Source organism: Protopterus annectens, chromosome 1.part2 (genome assembly GCF_019279795.1).
Source record: "Protopterus annectens isolate FY-2018-M chromosome 1.part2, PAN1.0, whole genome shotgun sequence".
In the NCBI taxonomy this organism is placed as follows: domain Eukaryota; kingdom Metazoa; phylum Chordata; order Ceratodontiformes; family Protopteridae; genus Protopterus; species Protopterus annectens.
In genome coordinates, this window is record NC_056727.1 from 904,983,178 (window position 1) to 904,997,212 (window position 14,035).

The following is a 14,035-nucleotide window of genomic DNA, read 5'->3' on the forward strand; positions in this document are numbered from 1 at the left end:
TCCACAATATTAGCTGCACATACAAGATGGCTGATGTCTCAGTCAGGCACCACACTCTAGTTAGAGTGGAGGTAAGTAGAGGAGGTGGGGATGCAGTGTCAAGTTAATGACCAACGCATGCTTTAGTGAGAAATGACCAGTTGTATTATTTCTGTATACATTTTAAATCAACTCCTTATATGCATGCTTAGAATTTTAAGGCAGAAAACTATCAAATCAGACACCTTTTGCAGCTAAGGAATGGAAAACTTCCTAGAATTGCTACACTTTTCTGTGTGTGAACACATTCTGTCCAAATACAATCCAGATACTGTTAAATGCAAAGCATAATATTTTAAAACACCATTATACCAAATGTGTCACAATTTGTTTATAACTTGCAGTAAAGTGAAGACTGAAAATTCAGATATTAATAAATATTTAAACATATGCATACTAGGTACAGCAGTGAATGAAATGGCTTACATATTGCTACCAGTGATGTCAGTGATATTAAGGAAAAACAGGTGAAATACAGGTAAACAACAATCGCCTTATGTATTCTCTTTCTAGGTAAGGAGTAAATGCAATATAACAAGAGTCAGCAGGAAACGGAAATGGCAAGACTGGTTGAAGAACCCAGTAAGCATGAATAAAGTAGTTAATAGTTTTGTGTGTTTAACTGATTTCATTAATATATATATATATATATATATATATATATATATATATATATATATATAAAGAAATAATTTATAAAGTATGGTTATTGAAGCACTACAATGTATTCAGTACACTACTGCAAACAAGTGTAAGAGATATGTTGGTATGTAAGGGCAGTATTCTGTCTTTAACTGATTTCATTAATATATGTAAAGAAATAATTGATAAAACATAGTTACAGAAGCACTACAGTCCATTCAGTACATTATTGCAAACAAGTGCAACAAATTTATCAGTATGTAAGTGCAGCATTCTGTCTTTAACAGATTTTATAAGGTATAAATATTTATGTTGTTGTTGTTGTGTAATATTAATTTACAGTATTTACTTTTTCTTACTTTAAAAAGTTTAATAACTTATTTGCCACCTAACTCAAGTAATCACAAGTTAATATGGTGGTGGTAAACTATTTCACAAAAATTCTTTTCTATTTATGTCTTATGTATGCAAATTAGGCCAATTTTACATTTATCTCTATGAATGACTGTAATAAGCGAAAGTCATTCTTAACTTCTCAAGAACATGGCCTTGGGTTGACATGAACATTCTACAGGTAGCGGCAGAGTCTTGTAGCAGTCCCCAGCATGCTGTGGGAATGTGCAGATAGCCTCAGATATGCTCAAAGCTAAATATATTTGGAAAAAATAAAATAGAATCATATGCAGGAAAGTTTCCACAACCACAAAGTGTAATATCTGTCTGTCTAACATCATTTGGCACACCTTCTCACCTCAATCCACTCAACATTTAATAACAGTTGGTGATGTCATACATTGGAATATTTATTTCTGCAACCCCCCCCTCCAAAAAAAATACTGCTGCTCTCCGGAATGAAAAAATGGCATTTAGATGTAATACTTTAAAAATTAGCTAAGGCAATACCCAGCAATTGTAAGTAATAAAGAAAAATGACGATAGCCTACTGTGGTTTATCTGCCATATAAATTAAATGTTAACGCGTTCCTTTAAAAAATTATGTGACAAAGCATTTTTGGTTAAACTTAACTTGCCAGTAATAAAAGTACTTGGTCTAATGCTCCTGCAGGTTAGCTGGGTTTGGGTAAGATGCTGCCACACCCCAGAGGCAGTGGTTCTAAACCTGTGAACCACACCCTGCTCATACTTTCTTCATTCTGGTTCTGGCACTTTGAATGATGGCAGCATCTTTGAAGGCACAAGGCCATGCTCCAAACTGGCCATATAAGGAGACCAAAATTATGATCTGCTGTCTTAGAGAGTCACACCTGGATAAGATCCAGGTATGCATTTATACAGAAGCAAAAAATGTTTGCAGTTCTGTAAGTTCATTACCTTAAGTAGTAATTAAATTACATGCAGTTTTTGTAAAGAAAGGATTTCATTTGTGTAGGGTAGAAAAATATTTTTAGTACAATGATTGTATAAGGTGGTAATTTCTTCCACAATATTAGCTGCACATACAAGATGGCTGATGTCTCAGTCAGGCACCACACTCTAGTTAGAGTGGAGGTAAGTAGAGGAGGTGGGGATGCAGTGTCAAGTTAATGACCAACGCATGCTTTAGTGAGAAATGACCAGTTGTATTATTTCTGTATACATTTTAAATCAACTCCTTATATGCATGCTTAGAATTTTAAGGCAGAAAACTATCAAATCAGACACCTTTTGCAGCTAAGGAATGGAAAACTTCCTAGAATTGCTACACTTTTCTGTGTGTGAACACATTCTGTCCAAATACAATCCAGATACTGTTACATGCAAAGCATAATATTTTAAAACACCATTATACCAAATGTGTCACAATTTGTTTATAACTTGCAGTAAAGTGAAGACTGAAAATTCAGATATTAATAAATATTTAAACATATGCATACTAGGTACAGCAGTGAATGAAATGGCTTACATATTGCTACCAGTGATGTCAGTGATATTAAGGAAAAACAGGTGAAATACAGGTAAACAACAATCGCCTTATGTATTCTCTTTCTAGGTAAGGAGTAAATGCAATATAACAAGAGTCAGCAGGAAACGGAAATGGCAAGACTGGTTGAAGAACCCAGTAAGCATGAATAAAGTAGTTAATAGTTTTGTGTGTTTAACTGATTTCATTAATATATATATATATATATATATATATATAAAGAAATAATTTATAAAGTATGGTTATTGAAGCACTACAATGTATTCAGTACACTACTGCAAACAAGTGTAAGAGATATGTCGGTATGTAAGGGCAGTATTCTGTCTTTAACTGATTTCATTAATATATGTAAAGAAATAATTGATAAAACATAGTTACAGAAGCACTACAGTCCATTCAGTACATTATTGCAAACAAGTGCAACAAATTTATCAGTATGTAAGTGCAGCATTCTGTCTTTAACAGATTTTATAAGGTATAAATATTTATGTTGTTGTTGTTGTTGTCTTTTGGCTTTTCCTGGTTAGGGTTCGCCACAGCGGAACTCCGGTCCGCTAATGATTGGCAGTTAGATTTTCACAAATGCCGAGGTGCCAGCTCGATGTTCAACCTTCAACGAAGGCACGCCCATTAATGCATGTCTTTCAAATGCCCACCCAACCACGGGGAGGACATGCAGACTCCACACAGAAAAGGGTGTTATCAGTAGAATATTGCAAACAGAGCATATCAGGCACAAATATGATGATTTACATTTGTGTAGCATACTACAAAATGTAAACCCCACCAAAAAATGATAGCAAAACACTCTCTACCTAAGTATGCATAAACACTTCCCATATAATTTCATCCAAAGTATGCATAAGCACTTCCCACATAATTTCATCCAAAATATGCATAAGCACTTCTCATACCATTCTTCTCATGTATGTGTAAGCACTTCCTATACATTCTGTTTTACTTCAATAAAGATTTATAAAAATAAAAATGTTTTAACATAAGAAACTAAATGCTGTTTAACATGATGTGTGAATTTATTTTATGTATTTTCTCTTTTGTCCCCCCTTTTCCTCTGTTTTTGTTATTTTAATTATGCATTCCTTTCACCTTTTTATTTTTTTCTCTTCCATTTATGTTCATTTCTTTACAGATCCAAAACCCTCAGTAGCAGCCCAGGTATGTAACTTCCAGGTTAGAGGGCATTCACCCTCTGTCCATTAGGGGCATCTTCACAAGGAAGGGGTGGTAGCACCAGTCTTGCAGACACCCAGTCAGCCTGGCAAGCCTCAGTGAATGGGGGCTTCGGGACTTGGCTGGCGACATGCTGGAGCAGGTGATGGACAGACTGTGCTAGTCAAAGCCACTCTGGTGTGTTCAAGACACTCTGTCACAATTGGTGCCAACCACTGCACCACCGCAAGCCCTACCTCCTCAACATTGGGGTTCTCCACCGCACCACCATTTGGCTGTATGGACTGGGGACTCATGCTGGCACCACTCCTACTCACCCTTTCTTCCCTTATCCTTTCTCCTACACACTCTTACTTACTTCCCACCTACACTGTCCTCTTATATAAAAATATTTGAAAAAATAGGGGGTCTATTCCCCACCAAAACATTGTTCCCTTCCTCTCCCACTTTCTTGAGCACAACCCTCTTGATGTCTTCCTGTTGTATCTCCCCTTTTTAATCTTTCCTATCTCTCCCACTTTGTTCTTTAAAATACCAAACAGGGTGTCCACATAAGGATACCCCTATATAAAACATTTTACACCCCTTTATTTTATTAATAATAAAAAGCTGAGCAATTCGCTGCTTGCCTTAGGTCTTTCAAATGTGACTATGTATAGCCATGCCCATCTTCAATATCTGAATACGTACAAAGTAATATGAAGCCTATGACTTGCATTTAGTACTTCATATGCACTTAATGCTTAATTTTGGTTACTTTAGACTTTTGCCATCAGTAGGCATGCTTTTTAAAATGCTTTCAGTTTTCCATATTCAGAGAGAATAACCTGCGCTTAGCTTATTTTCATATGCCTGAAGTGATGCTCTTTACTGATAATGAGTATTTAGCTGCAAAGTGCCAGAGTATGAATACCATCCATAATCTATGCATAGGTTGAGTTTCCTTAATTTATATGCAAAACCTAAAATTATGTCATTCACCCCTTTCCAACTACTATGATTAACTATCTTTCATACCATCAAAAATTTGTGTAATTATCACGTCACATCTGTACATTTTATAAATCACTTGCCCTTTTAAAGATCATAATGTTGGTGAGCTGATCAGGGTAGGCAATATTCCCCTATCTTTGCCGTATCTAAAACCCAAAATCAGGGGAAATTTTTAAATATTATTCTAATTAACTTAGCAAGTTAATAGATCATCAGGTTTTGTATAAATAAAAGTTTTATGAAAGACAAGTCAAAAATATAATGAGAAATGAAGGATATTCTGCAAAATAAGGAACCATTGAGAGGTATGCCCTCTTAATAATGTCCATTTCATTCTGTGGGAGCTCCAGGCATTTCCATGTAAACTGAGAGCTAAAATCCCTTCAACCTGTCCTGCACCTGACACTGTCTCTCCTTCTAGTGGACCATCTCTGCTACATTTCCAATGGGCAGCACCAAGGAATCATACTCACAAAGTGCCCACACCACATCAACTGACTCATATCAGCACACAGAAACAGTGGCCACACTCTAAAATTATTGTCATCTTCACTATTATGAAGTGTGAGCTTAGCTGCCATGCAGAAAAATGTCTTTCCTGATCTTTTTTTTGTGAGATCTTGCCTTTAGGTCATTACCCAAAGATCATGACCATAGATGAGAATGGGAACATAGGCTGACCAGGTAGTTGAGAGTTTTATCCTATGGCTCAGTTGTCACTTCATTACCACAGATGAGTACTATGCTATCAACACTACCACCAATGCCACTTCATTACCACAGATGAGTACTATGCTATCAACACTACCACCAATGCCACTTCATTACCACAGATGAGTACTATGCTATCAACACTACCACCAATGCCACTTCATTACCACAGATGAGTACTATGCTATCAACACTACCACCAATGCCACTTCATTACCACAGATGAGTACTATGCTATCAACACTACCACCAATGCCACTTCATTACCACAGATGAGTACTATGCTATCAACACTACCACCAATGCCACTTCATTACCACAGATGAGTACTATGCTATCAACACTACCACCAATGCCACTTCATTACCACAGATGAGTACTATGCTATCAACACTACCACCAATGCATCCATCCACAGGACTGGAGCCCGTTCCCTTCCTCTTTCCTTGATAACAGCAATCCAAGATACTCATAGCTTCATAGTTTCATAGTTTAGTACTAGGCTATCTGCCCTACGGCATTTACAAGCCTAGCCATAGTGTATGTGGCTTTCGCCACCCCATGTAATGGTACAAAAGTATAGATTTAGTTTACTGTGCCTCTGTCTAGTAGTGACACAGAGATGACCCCCGGGGTAAACCTACAATCTCCCATTCACTCGTCAAGATTTCTCTTGAAGAGAGTCAGTGAGGGGCTCTGCCTAACATGAACTGGGATCCTGTCCCAGTGTGTGGGAAGCCTCTGGGTTATGAATCTGTCCCTCCAGCATGTCCTATTCATATTTGTGCTGAGATTTAGATCTTTAGCTCTCGTGGTTCTGATGGATTTGGATTGTTTGAGATGGAGCATGTCCATCAATTCCTGATTGGACATGGCCTTGTACGTCAGGCATAGATCACCTCTGAGTAGGCAGTATGCTACTGAATAGAGCTGGAGTTTCTTTAGTCTGGCAGCATATGACATATGTTGGAGGCCCTTGATCCTCTTGGTGAGGTACTTTTGGGGTCTCTCCAGCTGCTGCAGGTGCCGGGTGAGGTACATACCAAATGGGGCTTTGTACTCAATCATGGGCCTGATAAGGGAAGAGTATAGGGGCACAATGACCTCCTTTGATCTGGATGTGAATCCCTTCATGATAAGGTGGGAAAGGTAGAAGGTCTTTCTAACCACTTTGGCAACGTGGGTGTCGAATGAGAGGTCACTGTCAACTTGGGTCCCCAGGTCTCTGATTACTTTTTCTGTACTCAATGGGTTACTGCCTATGTGATAATTTGTGGGTACTTTGTTTTTCCCAAAGGGGATGACTATACATTTTTTGGCATTTAGTTTAAGGCCATGACTTCGGCACCAGTTGTCCGTCTCATTAAGGCCTTTCTGTAGGATGCATGTGTCAGCTGGTGTATCGACTATGGCGCCTAGTTTGCAGTCATCTGCGAACTTTGTCAGCCACAACCCTCCCGTGTTTGCTTTCACATCTGAGAAATAAATGCTGAACAAGAGGGGTCCCAGGAAAGAGCCCTGTGGGACACCACTTGTGACTGATTTTGAGTCTGACATAGCTCCAGCGATTTTGACTTTATGGGTTCTGTCCTTTAGCCAGTTTGAAACCCATCTTGTGACATATGGGTTTACATTTAAGCTGTTGAGCTTGTCTATGATGCTTGAGTGGGGTATTGTGTCGAAGGCTTTAGCCAAGTCCAGGTAGGCTGTATGGACTGCTTTGCCCTCATCAATGGCTCTAGTGACTGTTTCAAAAAAGTCAACCAGGTTCAAAAGGCAGGATCTGCCCTTTACAAAGCCGAACTGGGTAGGATCAAGTGTCTGTAGGTCCCCGATGTCCCTGTTTATGAGTTCCATAATGATTCTTTCCATAGCTTTGCAGACCAGGCTGGTTAAGCTTATGGGGCGGTAGTTTCCAGGGTCTGTAGAGGAGCCTCCTTTGTGGAGTGGGACCACTGTTGCTGTACGCCAGTGTTCAGGTACATATCCTGTAGTAAGGCTAAGTTTAAACAGCATTCTTATGTGCGGGTTTAGCTCCTCTTGGAGATTACGTAGCACGCAACCCGGGATACCGTCAGGTCCCATAGATGCTGTGTTTTTAGCTTTGCTGAGAGCGGCTCTCACCTGGACATCTGAGATGACAGGGAGGTTACATTCAGCTGGGATAAATATTTCTTCTTTTGGGGGTGAGGGAGGGGAGAAATTTGCACTGAACCTGTCTGCCAGTATGTTGGCAATATCTGTGGGTTCAGTGTATTTTTTGTCGTTATGAACTAACTCTGAGCATATCTGAGGGTTTCTGCCCAGGTTTCTAACATAGCTGAAGAAGGCCTTATGGTTATCTTTAGTGTCCTTAGCGATTTTTCTCTCAAAGTTGGCCTTGGATGTTTTTATGAGTGAACGTAGTTTTTTGCTAGTGCTGGTCAGAGATGCCTTCCCTTTATGGGATTTTGCTCTGTCTTGCAGTAGCTTCCTTCTATTGTTATACAGTTTGTTTATGGCTGGGGTCCACCAGACAGGACGCCTGCCCTTGGTGGAGAGGGTCTTGGTTTTATTTGGGATTGCATGATCCATGCATTCTTGGAGGTGTCCGTAGAAGGCATTTGTGAAGGATTCAGCATTGTGGGATGTGGTTTCCTCTGGCCCAGGGGGCTTAAAGGATACCATCTCAGTCTTGAGAAGTGTAAAGTTGGCTTTTGAGAAGTTTCTCACTGTAGTCTTTTGTGCTGGGGGTGGAGGTGGGATATGAATATCCAGGGTGATTAGTTTGTGGTCAGATCTCACTAGTGAGGGGTATACTTCCGGTGTGGAGCATTTTGTCCCCATGTTTGTGATGATCAGGTCTAGTGTATTTTCTCCCCTTGTGGGAGAGGTGACTAGCTGTTCCATTGCATTTGAGTTAATGAATTCCAGGAACCTTTGGGCTAGGGTGTTAGGGCTAGAATAATGCACCCAGTCTATGTTAGGGTAGTTGTAGTCTCCCAATATGATGGTATTTGGTGAGACATTCATATCCTCCAATGTCTTCAGGAAGGCTGAATGGGGTTCCTGAGATTGGGAGGGTGGTCTGTAACATGCTACCAGTTGTATAGCAGTTTTGCCTATGGTTAGTAGCACCTGGATGGTCTCCGATGCTTTATGTGTTACCACTAACCTGGAGGTGTGGGTGTCCTTGATGAATATGGACACTCCCCCTCCATTTGTGGTTCGGCCCGAGTTCTGGGGCCGAAATGCATGATACGAGGTATAGCCTGGTAGAGTTGGGGTGCTCTCAGGAGCCTTGAACCAGGTTTCAGTTACTGCACAGACATCGATGCTCTTCATACTGAGGAGTGCTTCGAGAGCCTGCAACTTGAGATTTAGACTTCTGGCATTGAGCAGCATTACCCTTAGTTTTTTCCCATTTTTGTTTTCTAAGGAGGTGGGTTTGTCTTTTAAGTCTTACCTAAAAAAGGCACTATGGGAGTGGCAAGAGCCTTAGCCAATATCTGGAAGCCCAGTGGTGACAGATGCAAGCCGTCCCTTGCGAAGCAGCGTGGCTTGTCCAGCATGTCATCCCAAGCAGACAGACATTGGATCCCCCTAGAATGACACCAGTAATTGAGCCAATTATTAAAGCTGATCATCTTGTCCTTGTATTGTGGCATCATTCTTGGTGAGGGCAAGATGCTGCTCAGGGTCAGGGTCATACCAGCCTGGGCTACATAATCAGAGAGCTCCTCTATGTCTCTTTTCATGTAGTCCAGGGAGGTACGTCTCAGGTCATTCACGCCGGCATGGACAATGACGGAGTCATATTTGTACTTGCTTTGGAGTGACCTGAGTGCATGTGTTATGTGGCGGATCCTAGCTCCTGACAGGCAGCTCACCGTTACCCTCTCCTTGCTCAGCCTGGTAAGCGGAACGTCAGTGTGTCTGACTATAGAGTCACCAATTACTAGTGTATCAGGCATGGTGTTTGGCCTTAAGGGCTGTGATTGTTTGACGCACTGCTTTATTGAAGTATGTGTTTCATGTGTTATGTTTTGAGGTGGTGGATTTTTGGGTGTCTGCTTTGGGAGCCTCTGTTGTTTTGGTAAGTTTTTTATTAGAGCCTCCGAGTATGTCTTTGTGTTATTATTTGTTTGGTTTGCAATTGTGGTAGGTCTATGTGGGACTGGGTCTGCTGTGTGTGTGGCTTCCTTCTCCTCCTTTCTGGTCTTCCCAGTCCTGAGTTGAGAGAGTTCAGCCTCCAGTTTGGCTATATAGTTGCATCTCTCACATGTATTTGTGTTTGTTGGGAGGAGGAGAGGGTTGTCTGTGTACATGAGACAATTGTAGCATTGTCTCAAGATTCCCAGATTAACCAGCTGAACCGGAGAAGATGCCAGTGATCCACCACTTGACATGCTAGAATAGTATAAGGGAGTGCTGTGCCTTTAAGGGAAGTGGGTATTCACAGGGGTGGTAGGTGGATGTAGTGCTTACTTTAGTTTGAGAGTGCTTACTTAGAAGAGAGGTTTTGAGAACAAATGTTAGGCTTATAATATAGCGAGTAGACTGATAATTCTAAGAGTAGAGCTTACTTAAGGGAAAATTTGAAGAGCAGACTTGGCGGAGCCAGAAAATGTTTAACCTTGTTTAACTCAAAGTCCTCCACCAAAGGTAACTGTTCCCTTGCCTCTTGCAGAGAGCAATCCTGTCTGTTATTGGAGAGAATCACGGTATATTATTTGGACATCATGATTTTCATCCCAGCCATCTCCTATTCAGCAGTAAATCACTTCAATGCATGCTGGAGATTACAGTCACATGAGGATAAGAAGACAATATAATCTGAAAACATATTACCCAGCCTTCTCTAAACCAAATATTATCATATCTATGCCCTTCCTTGATATCTTATCCCTTAAAATCACAAAGAGGGAGAGAGCTAAGAAACAACATAAGTGGATTTCTTTGCCTATCTTAAATGTATTCACTTTAATGCCAAGAATGGGGACATGCTACTGATTCTTAAAATGCAAAGACCATATGGGATGAAATGGCAGTTCTGGAACCCCATACTGCTGTAGCACTTTTTGCAAGACATTCTGGGTTACACAGATTTATGACTTCTCCAAGTCCACAATACATGATTAAACAGTTCTGGCAAATGACCATGACACCTCCAGAGTCTGTGTAAGGACAAAGAGTTGATCAGTGTTTGATGGCCAGGTCAGAATCTACAGAGCTCTTATTAATGCAGAGGCTTAACTGGTAGATGTACACTCCATTCCAGCATCCTGGAATATTATATGTACTTTTTCATGTACTGTTTTGTGGAGGTTCCTCAGTTTCTATATGGTGGACTGTTCTTTTAAGAAAAGAAGATTAATTATCTTTTTTAATTGATGTTGCTGATAGGTGTGCTCTCTCATGGGATGTAATTAGATTGTATTTAAAAATGCTGTTTTTATGCTTGTTATATGTAAGACACTGAAGAAGGATATTTTTATCTGAAAGATTTGTTGTTTTATTAAAAGTTTTTGATGGTGTGGAGTAGCACTTTTCCTTGCTTGAATATGCACACTCCATTCCAGCTCCCTGGCATATGCTTTCCCAAGGAATCTAGGGAATACAGTACTAGCCTTCCATGAAAAGTCAAAAAGGTGCGCTAACCAAAACATTTCATACATTCAGACTGAAAACCTTCTCCACCCATTGCTAGTAGTGAAGTGAGGGCCTCAAGCTTATTCATATTTTATGTATTCCATTGTGGAATATAATAATTTTGTTAATGTCAACATCTCTGTTGTATGTAGCATTTTCAAGAACATCTCTTGATTAGGTCTATAAACAAAAATGTGACTAGATTGGCTAGACACACACACACACACACACACACACACGCACGCACGCACGCACACACACACACACACACACACACACACACACACACACACACACACACACACACACACACTCCCTTTTTACTGGTTGGAAGTCCTAGCTGGGTTATGTAGAATACTGCATGCACAATATTCTGGCAACACACAGTCAGGCACATGTTAGTGCAGTTGATAACCCCATGTTGTATTTCAACATAATAAGCTCAAATCAATAATGGAATATCTATGCAGATGATAGAAAAATGCCATGAAAATGAATTGTGATAGTACAATCAGGTCTTAATGATAATAAATTGTACACAAGTGAAACACAGTCTAAATCAGTAATTTTCTACTGAGGAAATTATGCAGCTGTGTATGCCTGATAATAAAAGGGCAAAGCAAGCCAAAATATCATTGTGTGCAGGATGAATGTTCTAATGCATGCTATAATCCTTACTAACTAGTTCCTGCTAGTGTGTGTGCAATGGCATCTATATCACATCATCAAATCACAATTAAGCAAATGCCTCTTCATGAAACACCAGTTCAGCAAACATACTATTCATCGAACTAACTTTTTAGTGAAAAGCTTCCAGGGCAAACTGATGGTTGGCCACCATTTGGAATTTGGCCTTTTCCCCACTGTCATGTGATCTCGGACTAGCTATATTTAGTTGGGGGGGAGCATAGCCCCCCCACCTGTGTAGGTGTTAAGTTTTATGGTTTTGTTTATGGTTGCTAGGGTGGACTACCATCAATTTGCCCTAGGAAACTTTTTGATGAAAAGTTAGTTCAGTGAATAGTACGCTCACTGAATTGGTGTTTGATGAAGAGGTGTTCACTTAATCGTGATTCAATTATGTGATATAGACCTGTGTACAACGCTGTCTGGTATCAGAATAAATGGTACCATCAGCAGGTGATTTACCCCACTTTCATGGATGAAGGAATTATGGATTTAGTGTCAGTTAAGACATTGTACAGGTTTTGACTGACGTGATACCTGCACATGGAATCAATATGAATGCATCATGACCTTCCTACTATACCTTTGGAGATCAAGATTCATACAGCTCTTTCTATACTGGCTACATGGGCCTTTCAGAAACCAATTGTGGACATGTTGGGTATTTCACAAACTTTCACCTCTAGAATACTCAATAAATTTCGCAATATAATGCTTTTACATATGGATGATTGTCCATCCATCCATCTACCCATCTATCCATCCATGCATGCACAACCCCTTTTCCCATTTTTGCACATGGAGTTGAGGTACCACTTCAATGATTACCTAATAAACTACAGGAGAGAACTAACACCATGCATACCTACTATGACATTGCCATAGACTGCCTAATAGTAGAAAAAGCCCCACCTATCCTACTGTCTCAAAAGTTTGTGAACAGGAAGGATTAGTATTCCATAAAATGGCAGATAGTGTGTGCTGTATGAAGGATCATAACAAATATGCCTTCATATTAGACAGGCAGTTTGTATGATTCAAATATGTGGCAGATATTTCAGCTATACTACCATTTCCAGCATACTAAAGTTTTGTGGGACTTTCTAAAAGATACCTGGAGGCCACTGTTAAGGTATACAGCTATAAGTCTAATGTGTTCTTGTGTAGTTTTCCAGTACATATGCATACATTGTTGTAGGGCAATGTTAATGGTCTTTCCATGATGAGGTGTGGTAGAACAAGAACTACGTATCCCCACAATGGCCATCATTATGTGGCCACCCCTGGTATGTACCCTCCCCTGACCTTGGACAGCTCTGCTAGAGAGTGTAGCAATGATGGTACAAGCAATCATCTGTATGGTCAAGTACTTGACAACAGTGTGTGTTACCAAAGACCACAACAGGACAATCATTATTGTGCCCCTAAACTCCATGTCCATATGGATGTCATGCAACACAGAAATGAGGTCCATATTAGTCTAGGTTACAGTGAACTGTGGTGGATGATACTGCAACATATTAGCTGATTGATTCAGAGTACCACCTGCATGTCAAAAGCCAGCTTAACATGGGACAGTGTTAGGCAGAGGCTGTGAAGTGGTGATTATACCTACTTCAGATGCAATGTGTAAAGCTGCTGCATAGATGCAAAAGGAGCATTGTTGGTGGTTTCCCTATCCATTGAGGATGGTGATTGCTCATGTTGCACAGTGTCATGTTCCTGTGAGGGCATGGCCATATCTTTTGCCTGTTTTGAAGTTATATGCACAACCAGGATAGAGACAGGCAGTGTTACCATTTGACCAAGGTATCTGTGATGTAACATCACATCATCATTGGCACTTGTACAGGTGCCAACACTGGCCCACAATGGCCTAGCCTTTTCAAGTGTCACCATACTAGTGTTCTGCTCTGTGAATACACAAGAAACTACCCACACTGGAGTAAGCATGGGTACCTGCATCAAAACCATGGCCCTGTAGTATGCACACTAGGATTATCCATATAATATGTAGCATACAAATCCATCTTACCTCTGCTACCATGCTGACATTCTCTTTTGCCTAAACAACAGATGTACCTAAAGCAATACGTAGCCAGAAGTTGCTGTGGTCAGCTTATGGTGTTGATGTGGGTTCTATGTTTAATTGTCGAACATCATGTTCATTGAATGGCTGTTTATTGAATATTTAATCATCAAAACTTACTTTAATCGAAT

The 14,035-nt window shown here is 40.1% G+C and overlaps 1 long non-coding RNA gene across 1 annotated transcript in view; it reads left to right on the plus strand.

Annotated features, from left to right (window-relative positions):
* Positions 1-552: 552 nt before the first annotated feature.
* LOC122792483 overlaps positions 553-14,035 on the plus strand; it is a 22,334-nt gene continuing 8,851 nt past the window's right edge. Inside the window, exons 1-2 of the long non-coding RNA XR_006363321.1 lie at positions 553-621; positions 2,672-2,740. This is a non-coding gene — a long non-coding RNA (uncharacterized LOC122792483). The remainder of the gene's footprint in view (positions 622-2,671; positions 2,741-14,035) is intronic.